General features: G+C 38.4%; 1 protein-coding gene across 4 annotated transcripts in view; it reads left to right on the forward strand.

Annotated features, from left to right (window-relative positions):
• The window catches only part of MLLT3 (MLLT3 super elongation complex subunit), a 286,189-nt gene that overhangs the window by 94,433 nt on the left and 175,055 nt on the right, over positions 1-16,701 (forward strand). The gene's annotated exons all lie outside the window — the stretch shown is intronic.

Genomic DNA, 16,701 nt, shown 5'->3' on the forward strand with positions numbered 1-16,701 from the left:
AATAAAATAACATTCCAGAGACACAGAAAGTGAGGAATAACAGAGGGGACCTGACAGGTAATGAAAATTTTGGAGGTAAGCCAAGGAATGAGAACAGTAAGACTGTTGAAGTTCTCTGATTAACTGTAATTTAAACTATTTGGGTGTGTATACATAGAGATTTTTAAGCTTTTCTATATATATATATATATATTGTGAGGCTACCTATCAGAATTGGACTTCTTTTTTGCTGGTTGTGATTAAAAGAGCTATTTATATAAACATTGGTATCTAAGCTTTTGTGATGGAACTACTTTCTCCTTCATGTGGATCACAGGTGGAGTTTGGTGAAGCCTTGGAGGAATCAGGAGATGATATTTGAGGCAGGTCTAGTGTTCACAGCAGGGAAGACCTGGGAGTGGGTCTGGGTTTATGGCGAATATCTTTTGGATCTCTCTCTCTCATTGGCTTTGCCGCCTTTTTTTTTTTTTTTTTTTTTTTTGGTGAAAGTCTTCACAAAATACGTGTTGCTCTGGTGCAGAATGTGCATCAGCTCCTCTTTCTTCAGACATATTCCCAACCACAAAACCTTCATATTGGGGGTTCTTTGCATGAGCTTTGGGGTGGGGGGTGGGGCACAAGCCCCTTGAAATAGTATGAAACTTTTTATGTGTGAGAACATTTTTTGCACATGTATTTTTTGGGCGTGGATTGTCTGAGGTTTCATCAGGGTTTCTGAAATGGTTCAGAACCAGGGCAGTCCCCGTGGTCCCTGAGACACAAGTGTTAAGTAGGGCCATCAAACTGAAATCTTTGTCAATGGCGTTATGACTCACAGCACCAGATGCAGGGACTAGTTCTCTAGAAAGGTAATGCCACACTCTAGAGTCTTCCCTCTTCTGGGGTTGAGAAGGGAAGGGGGCAGGCACAGGAAAATCTTGTCCATTACTGTGACGCAAAAATTTGTTTTCCCTCCAGTAGCCCCTGCACAGGGGAGCTCGTGTCTGTAGCCTACCAGTACTAGTAGTACTACTGTACTAGGCAGTCTTCTACAAGGATTTATAGAGTTCATGAGTCACACTATGCTAGGCTGCTACAACAAAGAGACCTAAGAATATAGTGACTTCCATAACAAAGATGTTTTTATCATTTATGCAAGTCCTGATAGATATCCCCCAGATTGGCGGATCTATGTTAATTCTGAGATCCTGGTTCCTTCCAAGTCTTTTGGACCCCATCCTGACACATTGTTGTCATTTGCATGACTGAAGCTCTGTGGCCGGCAGGTTTAGGTCTAGGTTTCATGGGGGTGGGACAGAAGGAGAAGCATATCTGATGTTTAAAGTCTAAGATGTCCAAAGTCATGTATCACTTCTCACACTCTTGGTAAGCACTATTCATACAACGATTCTACTGTAGAGGAAGCAGGGGAATATTGTGTAGCATGGAAGCAAGAACAGATTTTTGGTGGAGAGCTCTGAGTCTTTGCCATATTCTGCATGGTATTCTCCAACTGATTTGCACATTTGTTGAACCAGGGCCTTACTTGCTATCTCTTAGGTATAGTATCTTAATATGGTGTCTTTTGTATAGTAGATGTTAGATCATCTGTGTTTGCTGAATTGTCTTATACAGTGGAGTATGTATGTATGTATATATGTGTTTAAGTAAAGTCATTTTACATCTGGTGAATGCAAAAAGGCAAGTACCGTAAACAGCAGGAGTTCTAGCCAAAAGGGGAGGGGTTTGGTCATGTATTGTGCTCTGTGGCAATGAAGTTAGAAGCAGTTTTGGTGATGGTCACAGCTATTTTAGTAATAACCTCCGTTACCAACTTAGAGGAACAAAGTTTCTTGAAAACAAAATCAGTTGCGTTAAAAAAACCCAATAACAAATGAACTTTACTGGATGATGATGTTACATGTTATGCTATTGAAACAGCATTATTACTGTTAAACTTTGCAGGTGTGTGGGATAAAAACACTTGTACATGTACACGCTATTTTTACATGGATAGTCTGAGGCAGTGTTTCTGAAACATTAGTGGGTATCAGAACAAGCTGGAGAGCTTGTTAAAACATGACATGGACTCCTCCCCGCCAGGTTTCTGATTCATTCATTTTGGGGTGAGACCTGAGAATTTGCATTTCCAGCAAGTTCCCAGGTGGGGTTGGTGCTGCTAGTCTTGAGGCCACAATTTGAGAACTGTTGGTTTAAGGTAAGGGGAACATACCAGCTTATCGAAATGGGCAAGTATCTGTTATTACCAGTTCATGCTGGTATGCTGTTGCCATATAAAACTTCTAAGAAAAATCTATTATGGAATGAAAACATGTTTGTTTTTTTTAAAATTTTATTTATTTATTTGACAGAGAGAGACACAGTGAGAGAGGGAACACAAGCAGGGGGAGTGGGAGAGGGAGAGGTGGTCTTCCCGCGGAGCAGGGAGCCTGACGTGGGGCTCGATCCCAGGACTCTGGGACCATGACCTGAGCTGAAGGCAGACGCTTAATGACCGAGCCACCCATGCGCCCCGATCTTATCCTTTTTTTAAGGCTGCACAATATTCCATTGTATATATGTGTATGTGTGCATGTGCGCACACACACATATATACCCCACATCTTCAATATCCATTCCTCTGTTGATGGACACTTAAGTTGTTTCCATATCTTGGCTATTGTAAATAATGCTGCAGTAAACAAAGGAGTTCATATATTTTTTTGAATTAGTATTTTCATTTTCTTTGGGTAAGTACCCAGAAGTAGAGTTACTAGATCATATTATATTTTTAATTTATAGTTTAAATTATTTTTAATAACTTAAAATTATTTTTAATACTCTAAAAAAATTAAAACTGATTTTTTCTTTTTTTGAGGAATTTCCATATTGTTTTCCACAGAGGCTGCACCAATTTACATTCCCACCAACAATGTACAAGGGTTCCCTTTCTCTACATTCTCTACCACACTTGTTATTTCTTGCCTTCCTGATTGTAGTCATTCTGCTAGGTGTAAGGTTATCATTGTGGTTTTGATTTGCATTTCCCTGATGGTTAGTGATGTTGAGCATCTTTTCATGTGTCTGTTGGCCATCTGTATTTCTTCTTTGGAGAAATGTCTATTCAGGTTCTCAGCCCAGTTTTCCTCCTCTTCCTCCTCTTTTTTTTTTTGGTGCTGAGTTTTATATATTTTGGATGTTAATCCCTTGTTGGATATATCATCTGCAAATATCTTGTCCCATTCAGTAGGTTGCCTTTTTGTTTTGTTGATGGTTTCCTTTGCTGTGCAAAAGCTTTTGATTTTGATGTAGTCCCAATAGTTTATTTTTGCTTTTGTTTTCCTTGTTTGAGGAGACATATCTAGAAGAATGTTGCTGCAGCTGATGTCAGAGAAATTATTGCCTTTGCTTTCTTCTAAAGTTTTTGTGGTTTTAGGTCTTACAGTTAGGTCTTTAATCTGTTTTGAGTTTATTTTGGTCCAGTTTCATTCTTATATATGTAGCTGTCCAGTTTTCCCACCATTTATTAAAGAGACTGTCTTTTCCCCATTTTATAGTCTTGCCTGCTTTCTCACAGATTAATTAACCATATAAGTATGGGTTTATTTCTGGGCTTTCTATTTTGTTCCATTGATCTATGTGTCTGTTTTTTGTGCCAGTGCTGTACCGCTTTGATTACTGCAGGCTTTTTCTTTTTTTTTTTTTGTAAGATTTTATTTATTTATTTGACAGAGAGAGACACAGCGAGAAAGGGAACACAAGCAGGGGGAGTGGGAGAGGGAGAAGCAGGCTTTCCGCTGAGCAGGGAACCCGACGCGGGGCTCGATCCCAGGACCCGGGGATCATGACCTGAGCCAAAGGCAGACGCTTAACGACTGAGCCACCCAGGTGCCCTGATTACTGCTGCTTTGAAGTATATCTTGAAATCTGGGCTTATGATACTTCCAGTTTTCTTTGTTTGTTTTTCTTTTTATCTTCCCAAGATTGCTTTGGCTATTTAGGGTCTTCTGTGGTTCCGTACAAATTTTAGTATTATTTGTTCTACTTCTGTGAAAAATGTTGTTGGTATTTTGATAGGGATTGCATTGAGTGTAGATTGCTCTGGTAATAATTTTAACAATATTCTTCCAGTCCACAAGCATGGAATATCTTTGCATTTGTTTATGCCATCTTCAGTTTCTTTCATTGGTGTTTTATAGTTCTCAGAGTACAAGTCTTTCACCTCTGGGTTAAGTTTATTACTAGGTATTTTATTCTTTTTGGTGCAATTGTAAATGGAATTGTTTTTTAAATTCCTCCTCCACTACTTTGTTATTAGTGTATAGAAATGTATTGATTTCTGGGTATTAATTTTGTATCCTGCAACTTTTTAAATTCTTGTATTACTTCTTGGAGTTTTTTGGTGGAGTCCTTAGGATTTTCTATGTATAGTATCATGTCATCTGCAAAAGTGCCAGTTTAACTTCTTCTTTACCGATATGGATGCCTCATTTCTTTTTCTTGTCTGATCGCTGTGGCTAGAACTTTTAGTACTATGTTGAGTAAAAGTGGCAAGAGTGGATATTCTTATCTTTTTGCTAATTTTAGAGGTAAAGCTGTCAAGTTTTTGCCATTACATATGATGTTAGCTGTGATATTTTCATATATGGCCTTTATTATGTTGAGAAATGTTCCCTCTAAACCTACTTCATTGAGTTTTTATCATGCACAGTTGTTGAATTTTGTCAAATGCTTTGCCTGCATCTATTGACATTATCATAAGATTTTTATCCTTCTTTTGTTCATGTGGTCTATCACATTGATTGATATACAAGTATTGAACCATCCTTGCATCTCTGGAATAAATCCCACTTGATTGTGGTAAATGATCTTTTAAATGTGTTGTTGAATGTGGTTTGCTAATATTTTGTGGAGGATTTTTGTATCTCTGTTTATCAGGGATATTGGCTGGTAGTTTTCTTCTTTTGTGATGACTTTGTCTGGTTTTGGTATCAGGGTGATGCTGGCCTTGTAGAATGTATCTGGAAGCTTTCCTTCTATTTTTGGGAGTAGTTTGAGGAGAATAAGTATTAACTTTTCCTTAAATGTTTGGTGTAATTCACCTGTGAATCTGTCTGGTCCTGGACTTTTATATTTTGGTAGCTTTTTTGATCACCAATTCAATTTTGTTACTAGTAGTTCATCTATTCAGATTTTCTGTTTCTTCCAGACTCAGTTTTGGAAGATTATGTGTTTCTAGGAATTTATCCATTTCTCAGAATTCATTATTTTTATTGGCTAAATAATATTTTATAGAGAGAATCAACTGATTTATTCTGCCTTTCTGCTGTTGATGACAATCACACTTCCAGTTTTTGTTCATATAAACAGTAATGGAAAAATATCCCTGAGTATATTATCTTTGAATACTGGTGCTTATAGTTCAGTTGAATAAATATTAAAAATGATGGGAGGATGTGTGACTTTTAAAATTTAATAACATTTTACCATATGTCTTTCTAGAAGATTATGTAGACCTATATAAATCCCCCCCCCACCAAAGGCAGTGTATGAGAATGCCCATTTCCATAAGTGCTTCCAACTTTGAATATTAACAATCACCAACTTTTGGCAAAATTCATCTTTTTTTTTCGTGCTTACCAGTGAGGTTGACTACTATGTCTTTTGTTTTTCATTTATTTGTATTTCTTCTATTTCTTGCTCATTTTTGTCTCTTGGGTTCTTTTGCATATTCAGTTGTTGGAGTTCTTTAAAGGTATTGATCCATTGTCATCTGTGTTTTGCGATTGTTTTCTTCTAGTTACTTCTTTGATAGTGGTGCCTTTGCCTTTTGCCGTACAGAACTACTAAGTGTTTATATAATAAAATCTGTCAGTCCTTTATGTTTTGTACAGGAATTTTGAGTACATGAAACATTTTCACATTTGATCCTTATAATTTACCTGAGATAAAGAGAGTATTGTTGATAACCCCAATCTTCGAAGAAGTCAACTGGCCTGCCCAGGTTTGTAAGTAGTTCATATCAGATTCAAATTAAGTTGTTTTTAAAATTCTGTATCCTGGACATTGTACTGTGCTCTGATGGATATAGTTCTTTTTACAACAAAAGTTACTTAAATTACTTGGCAGAATATAAAGCAAAAATCTGTGGTATTAATGAAACATAATTGTAATCTGTTTTCAAAGATGTATGTGGATATAAGACACAAGTTATTTTGCTAGTGAAAGATGCATTGATGTGTACATAACAGAAGTGATTTGAGCTGTGGTATAATTACAGTCTTGCCGTGGTGAGCTGTTTTTAACATGTTATCACATACAGTAGTTCAATTGTTTATGCTTAAAACAACCAAAAACCTCAAGTGTAGATATTAATAAATACTTGTCTCAGGAGAAAAAGCAAGGTAGAAGAGAAACAACCCTCCAACAAGGGTTTTTTTTTTTTTTTAAGATTTTATTTATTTATTTGTCAGAGAGAGCGAGCAAGCACAAGCAGGGGGAGGGGCAGGCTGAGGGAGAAGCAGACTCCCCACTAAGCTGGGAGCCTGATGTGGGACTAGACCCCAGGACTCTGGGATCATGACCTGAGCTGAAGGCAGACACTCAACCTACTGAGCCATTCAGGCGTCCCCAGCAAGAGTGTTTTAATGACTCAGACTAGGTCCTACTAGAGAGTGATAACCACTTTTATCCAGAGATAAAGAATTCCAAAGAATAAACTCTTCTTCCCACTATATTCATCTGAAATTTAAGCAGAGTAAATACACCTTTTAGTCCACATTTTAATGGATATACTGCCCATAGTGAACACACTAAAAAATAGATCACCAGCTTAGGTAGGCTTCAGTGATTGTGCTACCAGATGTTGAGGGGACCCAATCTGGATTCTGAATGGAAAGAGTTTGACAGATCTAAGCAGACCTGGTGTTCATGTAGATCTTCACAAAATAACTCTTGTGGGCACTGTATACTAGGGGAAATAGGGAGCTTAATACAATAGTTACCTCTCCTGCATGGAAAGAGCAGGGCCCTAGTTCTTATAATTTCTGTTGGTTTATTTTGGGTTGTAATTCCTTGTCATGCCTTCACCACCCTTCTCTACAAAATCACCCGACTTTTGGAAATGAAACTGCTTGAAATGAAATCATGTAACATGTTCTTTTGGTTGCTAATTCCCTTGAGGCTATAGAGATGACAGGTGTATGATTAGTGATGCCATAAATTAGAAATGATTTGAGTACAGTAAAATTGGGATCCTTGGCCATTTTTTTAAGAGCTGGGCCTTTGGGGTCTATATGTTTATTTTATACTTATTTAGTGAACATGCCAGCTATAGTTTGCCATCTGTGTTAAAAAAGATTTTTTTAAAGAAAATTTAATATTTTTTGTTTTATTTAGTTCTTTCTAATTCAAGAGGCCAGTCTCTATAAACTTGAATTGCATGGAGTCTGACTTTGTAAAGCAGTAGTTTGTGCTTATCTGTCCAATCCTTTCTTATAGCCTGAATCTTTAACCATCTTTTGTCTTCTTCATTCTTTACCTCCAAGATTTACTTTCAGTTCCTCACTAAAGCCATGACTGGGGTTTTGTTGACTAGAATTTCTTCTCTTTAGGTCTCTAGATCCCGGGATGATAGTGTTGGCTCTGGGGTAGTGTCCTCCGCTATCTCTCTCTACCATCTGTAAACACTTTCATTCTGCCTTTAGTGGATGGGCCTCCTGAGGATACACGAAGCAGAGTGTTTGTGAAAGGAAACTGATAAGACTGAAGACATTTTCTTTTATAAAGGAGGCAGGGTGGAATGTGGGGAAAGGTAAGGGAATAGATCTGTTGTCATTATTACTCATGCATTTCAAGCATTCTGTGGGTTTTGCCTTTACCTGGGGTTTTGTGAGACATTTACTAATGGTCTTTATGACGGGGAAGTTGAATGTATTTTAAATTTAAAGCAATCTCAAAAGCATGGTATTATGATTCTTGTCAGTAGGAGAGCCTAAAATAATTTATTGTGATACATTGCAACAGAACCTCCCTTTTTGTGTTTAAGCAGCAGGGAATGTAAATTTGAATATCTTAATGTTCCTAATTAATTTCCAGCTTTAGTATGCCTACTTCTCTTCCCATATAAGCTGCTTTCTTTCTTTTATTCTTTTTTTTTATGTGTTATACTTTAACGCTTAGCCTAGATATTAGGTACACTTCATTTGGATTGATGATATGTTGTTATTGTAAAATGTACTTTTTCTTTTTATTTTATGGTGATTTTAACATTTAAAATGTTGAGCCTGTTGACTTGTCTGTTTTTGCTTGAGGGTTTTTTGTGTTTTTTTTTTTTCCATTTTGGGAATAGGCTGCATAGTATTATGTGATTGGTTAATTTTCTTCTAATACTGCTGCTCTGCCTTTGAAGAAGACAATGAGCTTACTATAGTTAGTAAGCAAAATCTTGCATGCATGGGCAGGAGGAAATTGGGTAATCCTGGGAAATCATCCGTTAGCTTTGAACATGAGATTAATTTTGGTTTTGATTACTGTGTTATACCAGAGGTTTGGGAGGGATGGAGGAAACATGTAAGGGTCTGGTTTTTAAGGCAAGCTTTAGAAAGGTTATGTAAGATTTGATCTTTCTATAAATATCTTTTTATAGTGATACCATTGTCATTTTTTAAAAATAATAGAAGTTTTGAGCATAGGCCTTGGTCACTCAGAGCAGGCAATTTTAGGCTTAAGAAATATTCCCTCAGATCATCAGTTTTCATCAGAGGCTGATGATCTTTTCGTACCTTGTAAGGTAAGAGGTGGGTTGCTGGAGATTCTGAACTAACAGATTATATATATATATATATATATATAAAAATTTGTAGACTGTATATAAGTGCTCAAATTTAGAGCTAAGTATGGGTGGAAAACTTGACCTCAACTCAGCTTGTCCCCTTCCCCCCTTTAAAGATTAGTTAGCTGATAGAGGGATGTTTTAAGAAACAGGCTCTTTGTCAAAAGTAGATACTGTCCTTAAAATTGACTATTCACTTTAGCATTAAGCCAGGGCCTGCCCTCCTGGAGACTTTAGGGGTACCTTGCAGTCTTGCTCCTGACAATTGAATAGTAAGTATTGATTTGCAACAAAGAAAATTAATGTTATGTGTTTGTGAAGGATTCATTTTTAAGTGATATTCTCCCTCTCTCTTAAATAGCAAGTGATTAACTGCAACTTTAATTTTCAATTAATCAAATTAGGTTTCTACTGGTAAATTTTGATTACATGCAGTTCTAACAGCTTCCAGATACACTTCTCTTTCCCATATGCTTACCATATGCTGAGTAAAACCAATGTAGAATAAATTAGTGTAAAAGTAAGAACACTTAGTTCTTTTGTAGAGTTCATCTTGAATGATGGAAGACAGCTCAGAATCATTTTAGCTACGAGGCACCTTTTGAAAAGTGATATGGCAAAATAGCCCATTTATGTGTGCCAGGGTCTGTTTTCATAAATGTAAATTTGGAAGTTCATTAAAATTTTGGCATGTGATTTGGAATGCATAATAACTGGAAGTGATTCAAAGCCAGAAATCTGTATCCTTATACCAACAACATGTTTCACTGAAGACTGGCTTTGTGTGGTTGTTTAATATTTAAAAGTTAAAAAAATAGTATTTACTCAATGGTTATGGCTCTGGAAACTATGTTCAGGACGGAGAGGCTGCAGAAGCAAGGGAGAGCCAGCAGTCTAACTGGTGGGCCCAGAGTGCTCACCAGCCTCTCCTCCTTGTATAAGCAAGGCAGGTGACTTTGGACTAGTGAACACTGTCCCTAATTTTTCAGAGATGGCAAAACAGAAATGTGTGTTTTCCTCGCTTTCTTTGGGAATGTGAAGATGGACCATAAGGAACATTTCAGCTCAACGTAAAAAGAGCTGAGAAATGGCCAAACTGGGGTCAGGCATAGGTGGCATCTAATGCTAGTAGCTAATGTGAGCCCTTAGTGCTTGGAGATATTCTAATGTTACATGCCAGGCCTAGTGCTAACCTGTAATATAAGCCTACCAAGGTGAGGATGTAGAAGCAAAGGAGAAGAGAAAAAATTGACCTACCGTTGGTGCAAATCAGCCCATTGATACTACCATTCTCTGTAGTAAGAGAAGTGCATTTCATCACCGGCCTTTCAGGCATCTTCCAGTGGGGCAAAGGAAGGAGTGCTTCCCAATCAAGGTAAGAACAAATGAGGAATTACTACAACAGGAAAGGTTTTATTTTATTTTATTTTTTTTAAAGATTTTATTTATTTGACACAGAGATAGAGGCACAAGTAGGCAGAGGGAGAGGGAGAAGCAGGCTCTCTGCTGAGCAGGGAGCCGGACGTGGGGCTCGATCCCGGGACCCCAGGATCATGACCTGAGCCGAAGGCAGCCACTTAATCGACTGAGCCACCCAGGCGCCCCTGGAAAGGTTTTATTTTAAAGCTTACAGGCTAACCTTTTCAAAATCTTATCCCCTGCCCAATGTTGTTTTTGCTGTTATATATGTGTACTTTGTACAGATGCCATTTTTATTCTGTTATTTCTCTCCATGACTTTGTTTTTAAAGTTCTTGTTCCGTGACATCTCAGGCGCTTTGGTTTCTACCTTCCAATTTTGTCTTAGGAGTAGAAAAATGGTTTATGAGGGGACTAAGATGATCCCCAGGATGAAAAGTCACACTCCTTGGGTTTGTGATTATCTCCTTAGCTCATATTCTATCACTCAGTATGCCATTTATGGATATTGTTCTGTAATTAACCAAGCTTCCTGCAGAAAGTAAGTTTAAAATCACTGTCCTCTTGGTTTATTTCCTCTTAGCCTTTGATCTATTTGACTTTGACACATGCTTCTTACCAACTTCTGTAGATTCTCATTCTGACAGGATACTTTGATTCTTACCCCTCCCCACCAGCCCTGTTTCAATGTATCAGTCACCAGATCGGATGTTCTTGTATCTGTTTTGTTGACTCCGGATTTGGCCCCTCCTTTTCTTCGACCCAAACCTAGTAGTTTTTCCTACTTCCAGGCTCCCTTTCCTCAAACCATTTTTTACATTGTGGCCAGTTACCATTTGAAAAAATGGGTCTCCTCAAGTTTATCTGCTTCTTGAAAGTATTTGGTGGTTGTCTGTTGCCTATAGAATTCAGCTCTTTATGGTACTCTGTAAGAAACATCACAGGCTGGCCCTTGCTACTTTTCTAGCCTCATGGTTGTTCACAAATAGCCAGGTACCTGTAACCATACTTCAAGTTCACTTGTAGTTCCTTATCAAGCCATATAGTCCGTCCACCCTGGGTTATTTGCTTATGCTTTTCCGTTTGCCTACAATGGACGCCTTTCATTTTCTTCTCTCAAGTACTTACCTACTTTTCCTTAAAGGTAATTTCTTTTGTGTGTGATTTTAACTGAGTCTCCTAAGTCTTAAGAAGGCTTGCCTGTGGTGTGGTTATATAATGGTTGTTGGTAAATTTGCCTTTATGGTTAGATGCTTAGCTATGTAAGAAGCAGGAGACTGTGCCTTACTCAGCTTTGTCATCTAGCACATAGCAGAAGGCTTGGCATGCAGTTGGTGTTCCATAAATATTTATTGTATGGAATTTAGTTTATTTTCCATTACATTTTATAGAGAATGAGTGAATCTTAAAGTAAATGAAGTACCTAAAAATGGTATATTTGAATGAAGATTTGTGGTTTATCATGATTTATGGAAATAGAAAGGGAGAAATCACAATTCCTTGGCACTCAAATTAGTGAATAGATACCATGAACCATAATTGGTGAGTTATCCAAAACACATTCACCTTTGGCTAAGGAAAATGTGTGTGTGTGTGTGTGTGTGTGTGTGTGTGTGTGTGTGTGTGTGTGTGTGTGTTTCAATGAGAAATTAACTTGAAACCAGTGAAAGAATGACATGAAACTCTGAATTATAGTTCTTTTCTCCCCAAGATTTTATTTATTTGAGACAGAACAAGCGGTGGGGAGGGGCAGAGGGAGGGGGGGGGAGAGAGAGAGAGAGAGAGAGAGAGAGAGAGAAGCAGACTCCCTGCTGAATAGGAAGCCCGATGTGGGGCTCAATCCCAGGACCCTGAGATGATGACCTGAGCCAAAGGCAGATGCTTAACTGACTGAGCCACCCAGGTGCCTCAATAGTTCTTAATAATTATTTATTGGTAGGGCTAGAGTGGAACCTAGGTTTCTGGGCCCTGATCATAAGGAAGAATGTTGGAGTGGAAGGGTTTGTGAATGACACAGATGAGAGGGAAGTGCTTGCCATCAGTTTCTCTGTGTGACTTTGGGTAAATAATTTTTCTGACTCTCCTTTTTATAACGCACTGCACCTGAGTACCTGAGACGGTAGTGTATACTAGACTGTAAATAGTCAAGAAAGAAAAGAGGATTGGCAGAAACAAGAATGGGCAAAACATTGAGCCCCAGGGATTTTAGTATATAGCTTGTCTTTGGCCTTTAATTTGTATGGAGCAGTCCCCTGTTCTCACAGCCCCAGGAGGATATGTTTGGGAGTAAATTGTATTTTATAAATATTTCCACATTATCTCCCATTATACATGTTCTTCTTCTTTTTTTTAAAGATTTATTTATTTATTTTGAGAGAGTGAGAATGAGAGAGAGAGAGAGAGCGCACATGAGAGGGGGGAGGGCCAGAGAGAGAAGCAGGTTCCTCGCTGAGCAGGGTGCCTGATGCGGGACTCGATCCTGGGACTCCAGTATCATGACCTGAGCCTAAGGCAGTCGCTTAACCAACTGAGCCACCCAGGCGCCCATACATGTTCTTCTTATAATTTGATTTTGACATTCCTATCACGAAGTGGGGGTGCTGTTTCTCCCCTTTGAAGCTGAGTGAGCTCTTGTGACTATTCCAGCCTACAAAGAACTGCAGAAATGATTCTAGGTGGTTTCTGAAGCTAGATCATGAAAGTCTGTGTGGCTTCCTCTTTGTTGGCTGGAATGTAATGCTTGGTTACGAAACCTATAGCCATCATGTGAGCAGTCCATTTAGCCTGAGGCCATTGAGTTGTGAGGCGAGACTGAGAAGACTTAACTGTGTTGAGATGTCCAGCCAGCCTTCTGCTTCCCTGGACCCCAGCAGTTCCAGCCACCATCTAACTGCAGCCAAATAAGAAATTTTGAGCCGGAGCTGCTCAGCCAAGCCTTCCTGAATTCCTGACACAGAAACCATGAAAGATAGTAAAATGGCTATTGTCCTTTTAAATTGAGTTTGGGGTTGTTTATTCAGCAGTTGATCGTTAGAACATGTTTCTTTGGAGAAGCATTTTCTGTTTTCTTGTAGGTGGTATTGAAGGAAGACAGGGCTAGAACTAGAAGAAGCACTTCTTAGCGCATATTGAGAGTTGTCACTGCCCTAACCTGTTCCTCCAAACTTTTGTACCCTAATTGGGCGTAGGTCAAGGAGGGGAGATCATAAAAGAGAAGGTCATGTAACAATATTTTCCTCTTCACATTACCTTTACCTAATAGTTGATAAAGAGGGGTTAGCCAAGAGTAGTTGCTTAAACTAAACTGTGTCACTGGAATCTGTTTTGGGGAAGTAAGGTCATGGGCAAGAAATCCTGCAAATGAGCTTGGGGTCTATCTCTATGGGAACAGTGAATGAGGCAAGACCAGGCTGTTGTCAAGGAGGCCAGAATTTATGCTGAATAATTTATTGTTCAGTGTGCTTTTTAAAATATTAAAATCTGAGTGCCTTTTATGGGTTGAATTTGTCCCCTGCCGAAAGATGACATTGTAACCCCTACATACCTGTGTACATGACCTTATTTGGAAATAGGGTCTTTTATAGAGGTCATAGTGGATTAATGTGGGCCCTAAGTCCAGTGGCTCGTGTCTTCCTAAGGAGGTGGCGTGAAGATCCAGAGAGACACAGAGAAGAAAGCCATGCAAAGACAAGGCAGAGACTTGAGTTAGGCCACCACAGTTAAGGAATGTGAGTGTGCCAGAAACCACTAGAAGCCAGAAGCTAGCAGAGTGAAGGAAGGATTCTTTCTTAGAGCTTTCAGAGGGAGGTTGGCCCTGCCAACACCTTGATTGCCTTGATTTCTGTCTTTTAGCATGAAGGATTAAATTTTTAATTTAATTTAAATTAAATTAAATTAAATTAAATTTAAATTTAAATTTAAACTGGTTGGCCTCAAGCCAACCAGTTTCTGGTACTTCGTTATGGCAACCCTAGGAAGCTACTGTGGTACCTGAAGTTAGATAGGGACAATGAAAAAATGTTGCTCTTCAAAAGTTATGGAGATGAAAAGATAAGCCACAGGCTGGGAGAAAATATTTGCTAAGCGTATATCCGACAAAGGACTTGAATCTAAAGTATATAAAGATATATAACCCAATAATAAGAAACCCCCATTTAAAAATAGGCAAAAGATTTGAAGACATTTCAAGAAAGGAGATACACACATTTCAAAGAAGCACATGAAATTATGTTCAGTATCACGAGTTGTTAGGAAAATAGAAATTAAAACTACCATGAGATATTATTACACTACGCCTAGAATGGCTAAAATTAAAAAGAATGGCTGTACCAAATGTTGATGAGGATATGGAGCAATTGGAACTCTTATACATTGCTGGTTCAGTACTTAAAATGGTATATCACTTTGAAAGACAGTTTTTCTTTTTCTTAAAAACCTTAAGTATACAACCCCCTGGTTGTTCTATTCATAGCTATTTACCCAAGAGACTTGAAAGCATACTTCCCTAGGAAGGCTTTTACACAAATGTTCTTAAGAGTTACTTGTATTAGCCCTAAACTGGAAGTAACCCAGATGTCCACCAACAGGGAGATGGATAAACAAATTGTGGTATAATGAAATACTACACAGCAATAAAAAGGAATCAGCTATTGATATTTACAAAATATGGATGAAACTTAATATTAATTATATTGAGTAAAAGAAGCCAACTTCCTCCCTTCCTCCCCCAAAAGTGTACATATTGTATGATTCCATATGTAGATATATCAAATTTTAGAAAATGCAAAGTAATTATAAGTGACAGTGAAGATCAGTGGTTATGGGAGGTGTGGTTTGGGAGATAGGGCAGGCCAGGGAGGGGAAAGATTTTAAAGAGACATGAAAAAGCATTTAGGGTTGATGGATATGTTCATAATCTTGACTGTGGTGATGGTTTCCTTGGTGTATATTTATGTCAAAACATTGAATTATGCACATCCCATATGTGATATTTTAATATGTCAGTTATGTCTCAAGGCCAGAACAAAAAGAGAAAAGTTATATGGGAAAAATTAGGGTTAAGAAGGGGGCGTAAACTCCAGGTCCTATTCTACTAACGTTTATCAGCTGAGCATGAGCAGGCACAGTTCGCTTTGCCATTTACTGTTGAATATGCCATGTCTTTAATGGCAAGAGACCATTTAAATCTAGTGCCAACAAGTAAACCAAACCTTTAGAATCAGTTGGGGTTTAATCACAGAAGACCATAATGGGTTATGTAATAAGGGTTTTATTATAGAAATTAAACCTTAAAGATCGATGGTAGGAGCTTGGGAAATGAAGGGCCAGGAGGCAAGCTGGAGGATGAGTGGAGTCCCCGACTAGTCAGTCTGAGAATCCAAGCATGAGACAAGGCTCCTGGGGCAGGGGGCCGTGGACTCATGTGCCTCTGGACATATGTACCATCTCTTTGTGTCTGTGGGGGGGCCTGGAGTTGCTGTTGACCTACAGGACCAGTTTGGAAAGGTAGATAGGGATCTGAGAAGAGCAAAGATAAGCTTGAACCCGCCCACAGAGCCTGCCTGGTCACTGTTCTAACCATAACAACCTTCAGAGAGTAATGGCTTCCAAGTCCATACAGATCTGTCCAGACCTATGCAAATTCTGCTCTTGGTCAGCCCTAAGCTGCAACTATACAGGGAAGAGATTCCAGGAAATGTAGTTGTGCTTAACAAATTTGACACAGCATAAACCACCACAACCTGCTAATTAATGGCCTTGGTAATTGTAGTACCAGTTATGAACCCACGGTCCCCTGTTCTTACGTAATGGGTCGATTATGCTAAACAAATACAGAATAGCTTTGGGAGTGATCTGATTGGGACAGAATGCAGTGAGTTAGTCTGGGCATGAGGAATAAGGGTAGATCTTTTCAGAATCAGGGCTGATTACAATGTAAACAATAGGGAGACTCTCCATCCCCTCTTACAAGGAAGGTGTTTATAGCAACATAAACACCTTTTCAGCACAGTAACATAAACAGTTTCTCAAGGAAACATTCTCTGGCATTCAGGAAATGTTTCTTTCTTTACAAACAAAAAAGTGTTTTTCTTAAGATTTAATTTACTTAAGGGCTCTGTTTAGAACAAGGCTATGATTGTAGAGGGATAAAGTTATTCCCAGAGCACTTTTGTGGTAGGCTCTAGTTGAAGTCCTTATAGAAGCATCTTGTTTAAAAATCCGTAGACCAGCAGAGCACAGGTCAGTACAGGTGTACCACATTACATTTTAGATACGCCTCTGGAAAGTTGTATAAATTATACTTTTGTGAGTCAGATTGTATTACAAATTTCCAGTAGGCTATGATTTGATATTTTCTTATGAAAATCCTTCTTGAAAATGTGAAGATCCTTTGTTACAGGTATAACATACTATCTACAGTGAGGCCAGGGACTGTGATATGGGACATGTATTTATCTCAAATATACCTAA

The sequence above is a fragment of the Zalophus californianus genome, chromosome 13 (assembly GCF_009762305.2).
Source record: "Zalophus californianus isolate mZalCal1 chromosome 13, mZalCal1.pri.v2, whole genome shotgun sequence".
NCBI lineage: Eukaryota > Metazoa > Chordata > Mammalia > Carnivora > Otariidae > Zalophus > Zalophus californianus.